Source organism: Acanthopagrus latus, chromosome 17 (genome assembly GCF_904848185.1).
Source record: "Acanthopagrus latus isolate v.2019 chromosome 17, fAcaLat1.1, whole genome shotgun sequence".
In the NCBI taxonomy this organism is placed as follows: domain Eukaryota; kingdom Metazoa; phylum Chordata; class Actinopteri; order Spariformes; family Sparidae; genus Acanthopagrus; species Acanthopagrus latus.
In genome coordinates, this window is record NC_051055.1 from 24339681 (window position 1) to 24358029 (window position 18349).

At 44.3% G+C, this 18349-nt stretch overlaps 3 long non-coding RNA genes across 4 annotated transcripts in view; 1 reads left to right on the forward strand and 2 right to left on the reverse strand.

Moving 5' to 3' along the window:
• The window catches only part of LOC119006615, a 33761-nt gene that overhangs the window by 12529 nt on the left and 2883 nt on the right, over nucleotides 1-18349 (reverse strand). The window contains exons 2-3 of one of the 2 annotated variants that reach the window (XR_005070850.1): nucleotides 7054-8648; nucleotides 4863-6619 (exon numbers count right to left, since the gene is read on the reverse strand). The exons of the other annotated variant lie outside the window; for it this stretch is intronic. This is a non-coding gene — a long non-coding RNA (uncharacterized LOC119006615). Of the gene's footprint in view, nucleotides 1-4862; nucleotides 6620-7053; nucleotides 8649-18349 lie in introns of those variants that run through there. 2 annotated transcript variants of the gene reach the window in all.
• Nucleotides 11109-11606, reverse strand: LOC119006617. Its single transcript, XR_005070852.1, has 2 exons — nucleotides 11473-11606; nucleotides 11109-11375 (listed from the first exon to the last, which is right to left on the reverse strand). It is a non-coding gene; the product is annotated as an uncharacterized LOC119006617 (long non-coding RNA).
• Nucleotides 14666-16060, forward strand: LOC119006616. Its single transcript, XR_005070851.1, has 2 exons — nucleotides 14666-15847; nucleotides 15948-16060. It is a non-coding gene; the product is annotated as an uncharacterized LOC119006616 (long non-coding RNA).

Sequence of the window (18349 nt, forward strand, 5' to 3'; positions counted from 1 at the left end):
TGGTTTGTGTAATCTGAAAAACAAAACTGAAGTGTTAAAGTGACAATTCTGGGTTTGTTGCCTGGAAACCAGCAGAAACCAGCCAAAGCTTACAGACACATCGGCTAACTCTTCTTCAAATTCCCTGTTACTCTTTATCCAGTGCTTTAAGCTAAAGTTAATTTCCTAAATGGGCTTCAGCTCCAGTACATAATTACGATGCAAATTCCGAGCGTGGTATCAACCCTCTCATCTGTCAGAGAGAAAAGCGACTGAGCTGACTCAAACTGTTTCATTTAAGAAATCCAAACGAGCTTTATTCAGGGCTTACGATGTGGATTACAAAATGTCTCCACATCTCAATAAAAATGCAGCATGTCTGCAGTCCGGCTTCAGCTCGCTCCATTATTCACTGTCTGCGGAGCAGCTCCGGGGTTTTGTCTGAGGATGACTTCATCGGCTCTTCAGCTTGAGGAGAGAGAAATATGTGATTTCTATTTTAATACTAACGATGAACTTTCCCTTTCAGAGCAGCCAAAGAGGGTTTTTAAAAGGGGCGTTTAAGGATACAAACGTCTGACACGTCCCTGTTCCGTTATGCAGACACTGAGCAACATTTTGCGAGCTGGCTGTTTCTTTAGATAGCTTCAGAAGTCTTTAAGTCTCTGACAGGGAAACACATGCACACATCCAGCCTGTCCCGTCCCACACTTCCCTTTCCTTCACTCTGTCTTTCCCAAAGCAGGACCAAACAATAGCCCTCCTGTGCGCCCGTGTCCATGTCAGTTACTCTGACCGGAGGGCCTGCTGTGACATCCTGTTTTGGGTTCATAGGACAAGGTTTAAACATATGGTCATGTTTTGGGTTTGGCCTTTCTTCCCCAGTCTGCCTGGAAACAAACAACAGACAACAGCTGGCACAGGAGAGGACAAATTCAAATCGTATTATTACAGGAATGACGGGCTTCAGGTTCTGGTGTTTCTGCCGTACCTGTTTAAGGCTTTGGTGTGCTTCGCGAGGAGCAAAAAAAGAAAAAGCCTGGTACTTCAAAAAGCGGATGATAAACCAGCAGGGATTCATCTCACCAAGCTTTGATGCTGCTGATGTGGTTTTGCACTCACATTAAAAAACACACCAGGGGGTCCTGAAGACCTCCCGCTCGATGCTTTTGCCCCCCAGCACAAATCCTGTCCGGCGGATTTCTGACCCAATTATGACTCGACAAACAAAGTTTGGAGTTTCAAACTGAACATCAGCGTCTCTCGTAACTTCACAAAACTATTCTTGGCGCTTTAATAACCCACAAATGCACAAAAATCAAACGCTTCGTAATTCACACAAGCAGTTGTGGGTTTCTCTTTGTTCATTTAAGAGTCTTCACTCGAAGGCCTGCGCTGCCACAAAAAGCATAACAGACTTATTTCTGGGGCACCGAATGAGAATCTGATTCCCTGTTTGCCTGGAGTTTTAAACCCGCTGTGGTCTCGAGCGCTTCTGGCAACCGTCGCAGCGAGATTTGTTCAGTGTCACATCGCGCAGACAGGCAGGCAGGACATGAGCTTCTTTCAGGGCTATAAACCTCCAGTCCAGCTGCTGATAACAACTCAAGCTCAAACACTAAAATAAAAGCATTTCATGTCCAAGCGGGCCTCAAACTGTGACGCATTTGTAGCAGAGATTTTTTTTTCCCTTTTCCTCTCCTCCTCTCTGTTTCTGAGGAACAATAATGTGTGTCAGGGTTAGCATGGGTTGTGAAGTGTGTCAAATCTGGCCTAGTTCTTCTGCGCCAGCAGCTTCGGCAGACTGTGGATGTCTACGCTTGAGAGAAGCTCGGTTCATGACTCAGGGACCGAGAGGCGCAACACACACAGAAGCGGCGCACGGGTTTGTGTGATCAGGACAAGGGAAACACATGTCGGCCAATTAGCAGCTGTTACCCAGACACACTTCCATCAGCGATGTGCCAGATACGTCAAAAAGTCACAACCAAGTGGGACTTTGTAGAAGCGGTGGTGTGCTCTGACTGAAGATAATGGTGGATATACAAGTGTCCCAGTTCCACAAAGACCGTATGTACAGATTCTCAGTCGTCCTTCTAAAGTGGAACAAATAGAGCTTGGGCTGGTTATTCTGGAAGCATTTTGTTATATGTAGAAGATCTCTGAACATCCTGATAGCAGTCAATAAATCAAATGCTTTGACAAATACATTTTTTTGACAGATCCAGTAGCCGAGGCTTATAAGAAGTTATCCAGTCATCTCATTCAGCACATGCTACCCATCTGTCTACCTACCTACCCCTCTAGCTGATGTATTAGCGAGCTAGTTGCATGACAACGGCAGAGAAAGAGCAGCTGACGTTTTCCAATGCTAACATGCTAGCTCGAAAGCATCGAGTACTAACAATGCCAAGTTCCTTGTTTGTGTCCGTTCATGTGTTATTTGACGAGTGGCTCTGAAGACCGGGGCTGGAAGTTTTTCAACTAAGTATATTAACAGATGCTAACACACTTCCTCCAAATGTACCTAGTCCTCGGGGAAAGTTAGCTGCTTGAATACTAAATTCAAAAACAGCATTTTAAAAAGTTTTTCTGCCACCTACCGGTCAACTGTGGAGGAAAACCTTTCCAATCATAAATGAAACAATGTTAATAAAAAGAAAAAGTTGAGGCTGTTGCTAACGCTGTCATCCCCGAGTTAGCTCGTTAGCCTGTCAGTCAGATGCACTGTGAATGAGGTTGAGGCTACATGTGTTTGTTTGAACTTTTTAAAAATGACAGTAAGCAGTTTGAGAAGCAGCTTCAGCGCTGAACCAGGATCTCACCCCCGCCGTCTGATTTGATACAGACGTTGCGGATTGACTCATGACCAATCGACTAAAATAAAATCCTCATAACCGATTCCAGGGAGCGACTGGAATGATTTCGAAACGGCAGCCAGCGCGTCAGTTATGTAATTGTTCCCAAATACAACAGCTGGTTTACATCTGCCAGTGCAACCTGAGAGAGTCAGTCATAAACAAAAGGGGGAACTGTTGTTGTACCTGTTTGTTGTCTGAGCGCACAGCAGAGCACTTTCCCAAAAATCCAGTTTCACCATTTCAGCTGAGTGCCAGGCCTCTCCAAGTTCTCTGAATGGCTGAAATCTTAAACCAGTGCTGGCAGGAGGTGCTTCGGTGTGTGTGCCCCCCCCCCAACCTCTGTAACAAAAACCATCCCTGAGCTGGAGGTATCCTGTAGCTACGTCAGGCCATAAATCAGAGGAGTGGCCCTTTTCATTCCCTCCTCTCTCATGCGTGACCTCTGCTTCCAGGGGGGGTTCAGAGAGATGGGCCTGTGGGAAACCTGACCAGAGCCGTGGACCCTCTTCAAATAACTCTGACGTCAGGAGAGACTGCAGCAGAACAACGGCAGGGGATCTGGTTCAACCCAGGCTGAAACTTACAGGAAGAGGAGACAAGAGTTTTTATGTGCTGCGGTTTCTCAGAGAGGTCAGTTGACCCCTCATTGTCGAACAAGAGCGAGGACCGACTGCAGCTGGGCTGAACCGAAACTCAATATTGAACAGCTATCGCTCTGTTTTCATTCAGGGAGTGTTGCAGCTATTGACCGTTTCCTGGTTTAAGAGTTACATCGAGCGCACGTTTACTTTACCCTTTGTCCCGCTGAAAGAATCCGTCTTTTATCCCCGTAGTTTTCCACACGGACACACAGTGAAACACAAAGTTATCAGAAGGGCAAAGCTGCCGGCTGCCTCCTCGGTGCTGAATCAGCGCTGGTAGGATACTCGCAGTTCCTATTAACCAGCTAATCTTAGCATTCCTCCCGACACTCTGACAGGCTGCGCTACATGTCAGCAGAAACCTTTTGAAAATCAGCTCTTTCTGGTACTTTGATTAGGCGGCCATGATATAACAGCAGTGCAGAGGGGTCAGCTGAGAGGTGATGAGGAGACAAAAGTGAAAATACTCCAGAAAATACAGATATGTGCACTGAAGTCTATGAAATCTGAATTTACTATATGTTTTGAACAAACTACATGTGCAAGAACTGAATCATTGTAATCCTGCTACTTGTTCCAGGTTGAAGATCTTGTAAAAGTATGTAACCTGACACACTGTTGTCATTTTACATTTTCGCAGTTGATCAGCAGCTGAAAAGAGGAGGGATAGTGAAAGTCTGCCGTCGGCCATTTTTCACAACATTTTGTCGTTAGCAGATGTTAGCATTCAGCTAGTTCCTTCTCTAACATTAACGTTTGACTACATCCCCTGTGTTTCATCTTCAGGTCTCCAAGATGAACACAAAACTATTTTTTTAAGTATATGCACCAGGCGAGCATTTGTCACTGGACTGAATAGGTGCCATCGATTATAAAAGTCTATAATTCTCACCTGTTCTTCAGGTAGCATCCCCAAACTGTCACATATTCTGACCATGGCATTTTCATCAACAAATCACAAGAAACTGTGTGTTTGTTGAGAGGTTATGACACTTGTGTGTCTTGTAACACAGAGTTTCTGTAGTAACAATGAAGTAATAACATGTGACAATGTTCATACTTGTACAGCAAAAGTAACCAGAACTAAGTTACTCGAGTATGAATAATTAAACTGGATTTACTTTGCATGCATCAACAGGGCAGAAGCTTTTCTCCTCTGCAACACAATATCTTTATCGTCATTTATTCATGAGAATCTGCTTCATCACATCAACAGTTAAAATCACATTAGCTAAACGGTCAGAATCAGAATGAGCATAAATCCCATTAACATTATTTTAGTAGCCACGACTGTACAGCACGGCAACATCATTACCCAAAGTCTTTAATGTACTGGGACAGGAAACAGAGAACTTAACGTTCTCTGTTGTGACATGTCCGGTGTTGTGGATATCCAGGATTCGAGGCCGTGTGGTCGAGAGTTCAGCAGAGTCGGGGGGGCCGAACACAAGCTGCGAATAATCCTCAGTGTTTGTTTTCACCTGCTCCGCTGCAGATTCGCAGAGGTTTTTACTGTAAAGGATTTAGTTTTGAGTAAAAGAGGGAAATTGTCAGTGCAGCCCCTCTGCACACTGTATCCCTCCCATGCGGCGGCGAGCAAGAATGACGAGAATTCCACAAACAAATGAGAAAAAGATCCTGCGGTGTTCGGTTCGGTTCTGTTTTTTGAAGGCTGTTGGTCAGAGAAGATCCTCAGTAATGTGTGACTTACATGAGCATCGTCCCGAAGATGATTACTATGAGATTATCTGCTGTTATATGACAGAACAACAATGCAACCTTGCTGATAATCAAAAAGCAAGTGGTGTTAAAATGGGTTTCAACAACTGAACTGCTAATGTTTCATGTATTTCTATTCAACTTTGCAAAGTTTCCTATTGTTTTCAACCTTTATTTAAAATAATATATGATAAATGTGTTCATATCCGGGCTGAAGAAGAGTCCTTTTGCCGTTATACTGAAAAAATAAGTCAGATTTTCATCTCTTGCTGTCAAGTATGGCGTTTTGAACACCAGCCGACCCCTCGTGACTCCTGGTTTGGTAAATTAAAAGCCACCCGTGCTAGTTGGAGAAGAGACATCCAAGAACAGATGTTTTCTCAAAACAAGAAGTAAACAGGTTTATAATAAAACTCTGGGCGTAAATCAGAAATCCACAGTCAGTCCCACATGACATCTTTGACCGGTTAAGATGATGATGATGATGATGTTGGTAAGACGGGCGGCAAGAGGCGATCAAAGTCGACTTTCTTTTTCAGATGCACACCAGTATTTCATCTTCAACACACCACAGCCGAAAATTGTAAGAATTTGCTTGTCTCATCATAATCTTTATTCAGCGAGGAGCAGAGAAAATGTTTTCATGTCCGTTGTCATTTCATTCTCTACGAAGAAGAAGCAGTTGTAGTATTTAGCTGAATGACTGGACGACCAAACAGCTGCTGATGGGCAAATAACTACTCAGGATTCAAGCTTGAGGAACTCAGACTCTATGATTATCACCCCGACATGCCATCCAAACAGAGCCCAACAACATGGGTGTGTGCATATTTGCAAAAAATGAGTGTTTTTCTGCCGCTGTCAAAGAACTATCCTACATGGTTTACAGTATCGCTCGGCTCTGCGCCGTGTTCTCCGCCGCGAAAAGCATTTTGGGTCACTGGGCAGCGAGAAAGCGGCCTAATCACACAGTCGGATCTATTCACGGTCATGTGGGAACAAGCAAACATCAGGTCGACAGCTGGCCCGCGCTCCCCGTCTGCATCCATGAAACATTCATCCACGTTTCTCCGGCTCTGATATCCGACTCCTACGAGGGCATGGAGTTCGTAACCCAAACTCCACCATGCAGTCTCTTTATCGCTCGCTTTATTGCGCCCCCGAGGTGTTCCATTGACTCTCTTTCACTTTCGGTTCTTGATGTTTTTCACCAGAGAGGCTCAGAGCGTCTCCTGGGACCATATGTTCACAGTATGGCCCCGGCTACAGGCAATGACAGGGCCTGTAATGTGTTTTTTTAAGATGGCAGCTTTGATGTGTTGAATTTGTTCGGGAAAATGTTACATTTAAAAAGACAAATCCACAACTTCCTCCTCCTCCTCTTCCTCACACAAGCCTTCAGTCACTCCATGCAGTTTCCTTCAGAGGTTTGCAGAAGAAACACTTTAAAATAAACTCAGATATAATTCACCTTGACGGGAACTGGTACGTTCACAGTTGGTCATGCTCTGAAACGCTCAGTCCTACGACTCCCACAATGCAATGTGATGGCATCTTTTTGTCTCTAAGATACAAACATCTCAGCTGCAGTTCTCACTCCAATCTCCTCACATACAGCAGCTCAAGTGACAAACCGTGACGCTCCACTTGTACCTCTACAATAAGCTGTGCACATGAAGGGCCCCGCGGTCGAGTCAGCCATAAAACATAATATCCAACTGTCTCGGGGGTTAAAATGCACTATGTTAAGTCTTTCTTTGTCATTTAATTATTCTGTTAAGTATTTGTGAGTTAATCCTTTCAACAGTTGTCTTTTTTTTTTTTTATTATTAGCATTTCCTCGAGAAATGTACCTTGTTGTAGTTCACGTCTTTTTTACCTCCTGGGCTTCCGTAGATCCTCCTGTCCTCCTTCCAAAGCCGTTTTGCATCGCCGAGGGGACGGAGATGCAGAAAACAAAGACCAGAAGGCAGTTAGCGAGTTATAATGTTTCTGCAGGAGCGAATAAATGCTACAAAACAGTCCTCGAGTTGCCCGAACCACATCTGTTACATAACATCTGGTTAGACTCTGAAAACAAAGCTTGCGGGAAAAAAAACATTTTTACATAATGTGAAATTTACTGACTTTGGCTGTCAAAACGGTTGCGGTTTGGTTAGGGTTAGTAAAAGATCATGCTTCTGGTTAAAACAACATAACATAATGTCAAACTAATTATTCTGGGCTCAGTAGAACCCTTTAGAGCAGATGTTAACAGCACCAGTCTTGGACCAGTAGCGGCTCTCAGGTCGTTCAGTACTGAGTAGATGTTACAGAGGCTCATGTATCTGCCTTTTATATACTGCACTGTGTTTTGTTATTTAGTTCCCTGAAAATGGCTACTTCACTACACTTCTACACTTATTCTATACTTCACGTACTCGTATATCTCGACATGACACGAGGTGAAAGAGGAAACACTTCACAGACTGTTCAACAATTTAATTTCCCTTTTTCGGTTTGTTATTCTTAGACAAACACGTTTCTGCCTTGAGCATGTGAAAAGCTGTTTTTGCAGCACAGATTAAATGTTTCTCTGCAGTGTAGACAGGCTGAGTCCAGGCTTAGACTGGAAGCTTCAGGCTGCGGAGAGACAACAGGAAGCCATGCAGCCTCGGCGGTGGCAAACGCCAAGAGAAGAAGACTAAATCACTCTCAGTCCGAGACTAAAACTAAACCCAGCGACTTCTTGTTAGTTACAGCCGTCTCTCCTGTCTGCCCTTACACTGAGAACTGGGGGGGATTTACCACATGAAATTCTGGGTTATTCAAAAACGATTCATTTCTGATCTTCGCTAGCAGAGTTTAGCACCTGTTGCTAGCTCAGCTAATCCTCCGTGAGCTGGCTGAAAACCTCTCCAGATGCATTTTAATGTTTGAAGCCGACTGAACAAGAACATGACGGGTCCTAAATATACACTTAATGGCTATATATATTAAATAATGCTTAAAATTTGATGATGAAAGCTGCGTGTCCGAGGCAGAAAGTATCCTCGCCAGTTGATGATGTGCCTTGAACAGATATTTATATTTCCTTCCCAGCTACATGCACATGAATTAGCTTGATCTCCGTGTACCCAGAGGGAGCAGCGTTGCCATCGGCAGCACTTGATCCGTCCTCCTCGGGTGGGGGCGTCTCCAGATGAAGAGCGTCTGTCTGCTGCGCTCTCTCTCCAACCTCCACCATCATCAAAGCAGACCGGAGCGTTTGACCTCGCCCTCGTCTCCGCCACAGCTCTGGGGTTAGCCCTTTCCTAATTTAACCCCGGTCTGGTTGCCAGGGACGAGGGAAGGCTCATCACCGTGGCGCCGCGCTGGGCAGGCTCTCCCCGCTGAGGATTCGCCCAATGACGCGCCCTCGAGAACCACAGAGGATCCCCACCAGAGGCGTCACCGCACAGGAGAGCACCTGTCGATGGTAGGCGGTGTCAGTTCTAAGGGAAGTTTTCCATTCTTTGTTATTATGTCATGGGGGGTTGTACATATCTGGTGTCTCTGCAAACAGGAACCCTAAATGATTCTACTGCTCTCTTGTTTTTTTGTTTTGGTTATCGGCACTGAAATACCCAACATGCCATTTACAGTGTGGCTTGTGAGCTGCAGGCATGTTGTCAACAGTGAAGGTAGAGAAAGGAAAGTAAAGGTGGCATCTTCAAAATCAAAAGAATAAAAACACAAGATTTTGCAAGTAAAACTGGCTGCATGCTAAGAAAAGATCATCCTTGACTGCATGCTGGAGGGTAAATTAGAAGGTAATTTGGGTTTTACAGCAGCACAAAGCAAAACTGTCAGAGTAAGACAAGAAAAAAAAAAGAAGAAAAAAATCTGACCCACAAAGATCAAAAAGGTTTTGCAAGATTGTTTTAAATGATAAATGCAAGAATAATTCGCTGACGTAAATCACATCCGAAGGCGACTGCCCCGCAATCCTGATCGCAGCCGACAGATGAGGAACTTGAAAACAAATTATCTGTCAACAAATTACATGCGAGCTGCCTGTTGACCCAGTGAAGTCTAATGGGATCTAATACAGTCTGTTTCCTCTAATTACATTCTTCAGTCCGTCGGCGAGAGCTCTCATGACTTTCTGCCAAAGACCCCGAGTTACTGTGCGTGGTCCGCCGAGGAATGCAGCTCTGTGACGTACGTGCCGCAGAACACTCGAGTTATGTAAAGACAGATTTGTAAGTTAAAAGGCAGAAAACTTTAAAAGTCTGCAGCCACGAGGAGATATATTTATGAATAAGCTGTTTTTGCGCTGAAGACGTTCTTGAGGCAGACTTGCTCATTACCAGCGTGAATCATAGAAATAGCAGTGGTGCAGCTGAAATTACACATTTGACTCGATGTTCAACTTTTAGGCTGAACAAGCAGAAGGAATCGGACAGACTCTGAAGGAGGCCGCTCTCTTTAGAGAAACGTTTTTTACTTTTGACCTCCTGAGGCCAGCGATACGCGGAGCACCGTGACGGAGTGAAGGCCGCAGCTGACTCTGAACTGAACCATCTCAAACATGATACGGTCGCTTGTATCTGACGCCAGGCTTTCGGGTCGGGGTCGCGCCCTCTGACAGCGGCGTCTCCTCCCGGGGAGACGTGAGTGATCCAGGTGTCTAATTGGCCAATTAGTGTGTCACTCGCACAGGTGCGAAAAAGTCCTCAAAAGGAATGATTCACCAGCCCGTTAAAGAAGCTCCATTGATTTCCAGAGGAGTCGAATGAAGAGGATTAGGGATGTCGGGTTCTTCACCTGCGCAGACAGCAGACATGACGCCAGACAGACAGGTTATGAGTTTGTTTTTTAAAAAAGGCAGATTTAACCTTTCTTTATGGTTAAATGCTACGAAAAACAGCATTCAAACTGGTGGATGACACAACAGGCTGGAATCATTTGATGCTGTAAGAACAGAGGATGCAGTTTCACTAATGAATTCACAATGAATTAGTAAGATTAAATCAAAAGAAACTGGAAGATAAGGTTTAAATATTTATGTATTATCTGTGGATCTCATTTACCTAAAAATTGTTGAACCTGGTTGTTAGCTCTTTTCTGGAATAATCATCAAGTGGTATAATTTTCATCTACATGAATTAAGGAGCATGAAATAACATGCGTGCAGATAAGATATTGCACATGATTGTTTGTTTAATGGATGGATAGGATAATACACCTGGAAAATGTCCTGAGGTCTCATCAAAAAACATCCTGTTCATGATGCCCTCACACAGCGGGGAACACCTAGTCAAATATATCCCAATCTCTCATGAAATATGTGTTTTGGTTGGCTGGAAATCTTCCAGCGTATGGTCAAAAATACCTGTCTTTATTGCTCGTATCATGGCCAGAAAATGTCTCGAGGTCTCGTAAAAAATATGTGTTTTTGTTGCCACCATCACTGCTGGAAATGTCCCAGTGTATCTTCAGATATATGTGTTTTGGTTGCCTCTGACATGGTGGGAAATGTTTCCAACATATGGTCAAAAATATCTGTTTTTGTTGCTCCTATCACGGCTGGAAAAGGTCCTAACATAAAAAAACAAAAACACCCGCTGGATGAAACAGTGGTCACTCACTTGATAACCGTCTCATCCACCTCCTGACTTGACGGTCAGCTCATATAAAACGTAATATAATTGTGACATTTATTGTAGAAATGTTCACATGGTATGCATGAATTGTAAAAGTGTGTGAGTGATTCATCCAGTTATCCGTTCCGTAACTGAACTGATTTCTATTTCCAACCATCTTTTTAATAGAGTTGTTTCACGTCCACACAAAGACGTGCTCATAAATACCAACCCTCTGCAGCAGCCCTGTCCCACAATAGCTCTACCTCCTGACAGCCTCCGTCAACTCCTTATCAGGTGACACCGTCTCCTCCGCCACATCTCCTCACCCATCACCTCCGCGCCCAGACAGACTGACACTTCGGATTCTCCCATGTCAGAAATAGAGATGGACAGAAGGACTCCAAAGAGGAGCAGCGTGCAGAGGAACGCAGGAATTTCTGTTTGGGGGGGAGGGGGATAAAAAAAAAAAAAAAAAGAAAAGCAAAAAGAGCGAGCAGCCGGAGGAGAGATGGAGGGGCTTTTAATGACATCCTGCTGACAGGCTGGATGGGAGCGTTGCACGGCTCCTGCAGGAAGAGAAGGCAGTAAGGCGAGCCGTGTGGGTTTGTGTAGCTGTGAATAGTCGTGTGCTCTGTTACGCTCCGACCCTGCGTGTCTCCGTACCTGCACCGTTCATACATGATGAGAAACAAGGAGGGGGGGAGGCGGCGGAGTCTCCAGCTGTGCATCAATGTGTAATTTCCGACTTGGATGGTTTGGTTTTTCACGGGCCACTGGTTCCTCCGGGCTCGATTTGCTGGGCAGGGATGCATGATCAGGCTGTGGTGTTGCTGACAAGCCCTGCAAATGTCATCTCTGCTTTTTTTTTTATCCTCCTCCGTATGTTTCAAATTCAACATTTACAAGAACAACTGTAAAGGGTTCGCTGTGCTTGAAATTAACCAGGTGGTACAGCGTGTTGTCAGACCACATCTAAAGAGGTTTATTCCTGTTCCTAATGTTTCTCCTGGATGCTTTATTTTACCTCCCTGACATGAGATGCCTACAAATCCAGTGCAAATTAAATGTGCTGATGGGATGACAGTGCACTGTGTTGACAGTCTGTCACCGACGATCATGACGTCGTTCTCAAACACACAGAAAAATGAAATTGTGAGGAACAAAGAGAAGTTATAATTAGAGCTGCTGTGATTCCATATTTTCCTTCCTGATACCTGAACTTTGAGTACAGATCCGATGTAGTGGGTTAAAGGAACAGTTCACTATAAAAAATATGTTATACTCTGGTGACTAGGCCGGAAAGTGGATACCACTCTTATATCTGTATGGTAAACATGAATCGGGTTGGCTTAGCATACAGATTTGAAAAAGGTGGGAATCAGCTAGCACGGCTCTTTTTTTAGAAAAAAAAAAAGGTAAAATCTGCTTGTGAGTACTTTTAAATCTCACTAAATAAAACATCATATTGTGTTGATTTTTTATCTAAACAGAAACTGTGTGAAAAGAACAAGATGTGGTTTGAAGGGGGGTTATTATGTGCCAGGATATTTTAGTGGTGAAGTGTCTGCTAAGCTAATGGGCTCATAGCAAGTGTGAGAAAGGAATTCTCTGCAAGAACACCAAAAAAAGCTATTTTTCTAAAATTCCTCAGACACCTCCGAACATCTCTGAGCCATCGCTGCATGAAGTGGGATTCAATATTCAAGTAAAATTACAAAGCGTGAAAGCCGTAAGATGATACGACAAGCACTGTGTTTTAAATATACCGAGACTTTGGATGCAAAGCGATGGGAAAACAACAACCAGGTATTTCAGACGGCAAAATGTCTTCATGAATAAAAAAAACCCCATCAAAACCAGGTGATTCGAAAATCATTAAAGCTCATGAAGAGTACGAGAGTTTTTTTCTCCAGCATCCGAAAAAGTGAGTTTTTCCTCAGATTTCTTGAACGGCTTCTCTGTGTCTCGCTGGAGGTGGCTGGTTCTCACGGGAAGCTCTGAAAGAGTGTGTGTTTGTGTGTGTGTGTGTGTGTGTGTGTGTGTGTGTGTGTGTGTGTTTGGGCTTAGAGGTTGTAGCTGCAGGTCGGAGCGCAAGAAGCAAAGAACAACAACCCTAAACAGCTGTGGCAACAGTAACCTGAGCCTGACAGGGACTCTGTGGAAAGGGCCAAAGAATCGATTAGCATTCCAGCAACCGCGATACCCAAATATACAGCCTAAAGATATCTCACACACACACACACACACACACACACACACACACGTTTTATTGTCTAAGCGACCGCGAAGACCGGCAGCCCGGAACGACGATGTGACAATCCGGGGCCGCGGGGAGCAGCGTGATTGATGCGGAGCTGTAACCCTCTGGCATATCGCTCCCTTAAAAATAAACTCCACAAACTATAATTTCGGAGTCAGAAAACATCTCAGCTGCTCGGTTTTATTTTCTGTGTCATGTGTGGGAAATAGCGAGGCTCGTGTTCTACGGGCCCGGCGCTGCTCTCGGTAGGTGGCCCTTCTGTTGTGTGGAAGCGATCGACGCGACCGACGAATACAAACATGCATCAAGGAAAGAAAAACACACACACACACGTATCGACTGAAAGTTATTGGCTTGCGGTGATGGGACAATCCCATAAGCCCTGCGCTGCTGTTAGAGAGAGAGTGTCAATAGTTGCAGAGGAATCAATGTATTTACAGTGGACGGACCTACATTTACAGATCAGGTTTCAGCAGAGATGGATGATGGGTGGCAGCGTGAGTGTGTGTTTGCGTGTTTGCGTGCCTGTGCCTGTGTGTATTTGTGTTTTTGGTGGGTTGCGGGTGTGACCACGAGGGTGGTGGGGGGTTGGGGGTCTGGGCTTAGTTGGGAGATTACCCCTGTGCTGAGAAGCAGAGGGGGTTACAGGAGGCAGGTTGTCTTTTTAGGGGGGCCCCTGAATCTGTTCCTAAAGAGTCACAGGATTACACAAACTGAGATTGAGCCTGCAGATTAGAGGGATGAACCGTCCTGCGAGAACCTCCTTAAATGCGAGGTGAGGGTTTGAGGATTGTGGGTCTTTGAATAATTCACCTCCCTGCCCCCGTTCTCCTCCTGCAAAACACCTCAGACCTTTCAGAGAGGCTCGGCATCAACACGACAGTTAAATCATTCTCAGCTCTTCTGATTAAAGAAGAAATGGAGGCTGATTTTTATTTATATTGCAGCTTCTGATTATTTAATGGAAGTTTATTGACTGCGTTTCATTCATATTTGGCCTATGGAAGACAGTTACAGGTCACTTGTTCCATATTTGGCCGATCATGGTCCAAGTGATCCTTTTAAACTTGTTGAAGTGCCTTTAAAGGGCCATTACAACCAGTAACATGGAGTTTTCCACCTCCACAAAAAGTGAAAGCAGCTTTCTCTTTGATTGAAAAAGAGTATTTTCCAAAGTTATGGAGTACAGATACTTTTTTTTTGATTATTCAGGTATCTGTACTTTACTTGAGTATCTATCTTTCTGATGACTTTCACTCCCCATGTTTTAACTTTTACTTGTTTACTCACTTTGTTCCTGTTCGGGACACTTTACCAATCCAAAATGTTGTATTTGACATCCTGGCACTCACAATCAACTATTTTTCTGCTGCATTTACAAACAGCTCCGACAAATCCTACTATTCTATAAATTTGTATTAATATGACGTGTTAGCGTTCCACAGAAATGGCCAGTAGAAAGTTACTTCAGAGGGAAACTTTTGACTTTTTTACTTCATGACAGGAGTTGAATCTGTATGTATGCTTGTGTAAAGTATGTGTGTACATTTACCACTTCTAGTATTTATGCCCCAAAATGACCAGACTGACTAGATTTCATTCACAAGGGTCATATTTGACATATTATTGCCCACCAAGCCCATTATACCTGTTGAAATGCCTTTAAAAAGGGGCAATACAACTAGTAACATGCAGTTCTTCACTTGCCAAGAACTAATAGCAGCTCATAGCGTCTCACTTAGAGTTGATTTATTTATTCATGTCTCAAAAAAAAAAAAAAAAAAAAAGACTTGATTTCACTCATGAGGGAGTTTGTGTTCAGCTCTCTTCGACGTTATGAGAGTAAATTCAAATTATCTTCACTCATGAAAGCACCGTAACTTCAAAGTAGTTAGTTTTGGAGGATTAAGTGACGAGCATTTTTAAAAATCACACCGTACCTTCACAGGGATCCACATGTTATCACTCGAGGATTAACAAGGCTACAGGTTTGCAAAACGGAGGTCATTCTAACCCAGCAGAGGTAGAGTTACTTAAAAAAAAAATCAAGTTGCCTCTGTCTTATCTCTGCAGACGTACTGCAAACACGAGAGATTAACACCGCCGACTGCTTTGGCTACATGCATGTTTGGGGTCTGTCCTGCCTTCAGCTGATAAAACTATCAGAGTTACAGCTAATCTCTCCAGCTCCTCTGCTGGAGAAACGACCTCTGCGCAGGAGCGGCTCTGAAGCGTTCAGCCGGTTAAATACAACCACATTACTTTCGAGACATTAGCGTAATTACTGTAAACATGAGGGGCCATTAGAGACGAGATAAGGAGCCTCTGGAGACGTTTCATATTGAGCACCGCCGGGTCGAGTTTCATTTTCCAGTTTAGAGGAAATAAAAGTTTACAGCACAAAACGGACAAAAAGCTTCATGTAGAAGCTGAACTTTATCTTTGGATAAGAATCAAATAAAAGAAGAGAAAGAAGTTTTGTGGAAACGTTACTTTTATGCCCGTCGTTGCACGTACGTACATCAACGTTACCAATCGTTAGCTCTTTGTTAGCGGTGCATAAAGAAGCACTGAGACGATGCTCGAGAACGTGCATAAAATTACATCCTTTACACAATCCAACCAGAGGCCTTCACAAGGAAATCCACTGTCCAGCAGCATTAAACAACTTCAACAAGAAAGCCTGCATAGGGACGAGGTCGGGGCTGGATGGAGGAGCTACACAGTCACAGGACCTTCACCCACGTTCGTGTCCAGCTGCAGCCAAAACCCTCAACAGTGCGTTATTTTAACTTACCAATGTTGTAAAGGGACGTCACATACACAATATAACTGGAGTTTAACAAAAATTCTTTGGTTGTTTTCTTTGTGTCTCTAGAGACAGTTTACTGGTGCAATGTCTTCAAACAGAAGGCTTCACTGTTCACCAAGGAAAGATGGACCCCCACCTTATCAAAATGTCCTTGCTGGTGAATAAACCAATGAAAAATTGTCTTATTCTCCTCTTGTATTTGTTCAGACTGTGCTGTGTTTGTGTGTGCTCATGTTTTCCTCACACTCTTGCTTCAGGCAGGCGTGGTGACTGTGAGCAAGTACCTGAGACGCCTCAGACAAGAGTGTTTTTTTGTGTACAACTTCTGCAGCCGCGGGTTGGTTTCCAGATGGGACCACTGCTGGAGTGTGTGAGTCATCGTGTCTGTTGAGACGTTTCGCCGCAGCATCGTCATACCTGAGTGCTCCCAGACATGTCTGTCTGGCTTTTCATGCAAGAAGTGTGTGTGTGTGTGTGTGTGTGTGTGTGAGGTTGAAAGTCAAATATCACCTTTCTTGTTTGCTTTTACAGCCCTCGTTCCATAATTTCACCTGTAAATCTCGCCCTCACCCCCCAGACTAACTTCTGATCTGGGATTTTTACAGACAAAACAAGCCGGTTGTTGAGACGGCGGAGAGACGACACCTCAGGGCCACATTCTCGATGACTGTTTCATGAGCTTCACAAACTTTGGGGACCTTCAGCTGCAATCTTGAAGACAAACCTCCCAGCACCTGGCACGGTCTGCTCCCTTTAGCTGCATAATTTATGACTTGCGCCGGCCAAGGAGGAGGACGCTGGAAACGCAACATCGACTTACAACATAATCATATGGTAGTTTGACCTGAATTCAAATCGAACGGCAGCGTGCGTCTAAAACGGCCCCGCTGACCTCATGCGATGTTTTTCCTTTTCTTTTCTCAGCGCGCCGATCGACAAAGAAATGAGTTCTGTGGATGACCAAACGTCCCTCAGAGGGTTGAGAAATCCTCTGCGCACAATGCACATCTAATTTTAAAAATTTTCTTTGCACATTCCGTTTGTCTAAGTTTATCTACAAGCGTGCACTTAACTTGGCTCTAAAAACATCCAACCTGTTGCCGTAATCACTGCTCATTATTGCCATAAATCATCGCGGTTGCAGAAGAAATCCCACCACAAAAAGGGGCAATCAGGGATATAAACAGATTTAACTTGTTATCTTCTCTAATCATCTCGTGTCCAGATGAGCCAGCAGAGAGAAGGAAAAAAGAAAAAGGAAAAAAGCATCGTGGGCTGCGAGCGCAACACATATACACACACACACACACACACACACACACACTCACAACTCTGTGGGCTGCTTTTTGTTTGAAGTAATTACAGCGTGTGGAACGGAGCCCGGGGCAAGGTGCGAAGCGGTGTAGTCATCGTTGTTGATCAGCAGAAAAACAAAAAAGAAAGTAGTGAATGATGTATTTGGTGTAGGGAGAGGAGGGGAGGGGAGAGAGAAAACGTTTGTGCTGCACTGAGAGCCAAATGTTAAAGGCCAGAGGATCAGAGAGACGGGCTGACGACACACACCTGTTTGAAAAGAATACGACGGTTAAAGAGTCGACACTCTTGGGGGGGGAGTGTGGGAGTGTGTGTGAACGAGAGAGCTCGATGTATTACAGACTTTATACTCTCAGAGAAACACAAATCAAACATCACTGACACTGAAGGCTAGAACTCCTCCTGAAAAGTCCCTCATGAATCTGCCAAATGAGTGTAACGTATCAGAACAGCGACGGTGCAGTCAGACTGAAATTCACTTTTAGGATGTAGACCGTTTTGCTTCCACTGTCGGTGTGTCGCTCTGACTGTACTCCTCCCGCCGTTAGGCAAGGCAACAACAACCGCTGAGCAAATAACCTCCGCGCTGAAATTGGCAAATGACTTTAAAACACTAGCATGGGAGCTAACAGTACAAATGCGACCAAGCTAGCAGCTGTGACCTTTTCTTTGCAGAGCCACAGCTCACCTCCCCGTGTGAAAACCGACCCAGATAGCAGAATCTCACCAGACACACTCATCCAGCCCACGTACAAAAGGTGGAGTGGCGGCACTTGAGCATGCCGCCCAGGTGTCGCCATCCCACGTGGAGTGTGGGCTGGATTAAAAGAGATAGTTTGGTTCTTTTGACGTGGTGTTGAATGAGGCACTCATCCCCAATCAGTGTATCACCTTGAGCATTTTTGGTGCTTTACATTGCCATCAGAAAGAAGCTAAAAGTCCGACCCAAACAGCCGACCTTCAGCTTAATGCACTGCACTTGTGCATAGGAATACGACCTTTGTACAGTTGAGGGAATGTAGAGCCAAAGGAAAGTCTGACGGCAACATTAAGCACCAAAACTTTATGGAAATATATATATATATTTTTTTTTGTTGACCTTTTGTTTTGGTGGTTGCAACACATCTTGCTGTCGGTGCCATTTAGCAGTACAT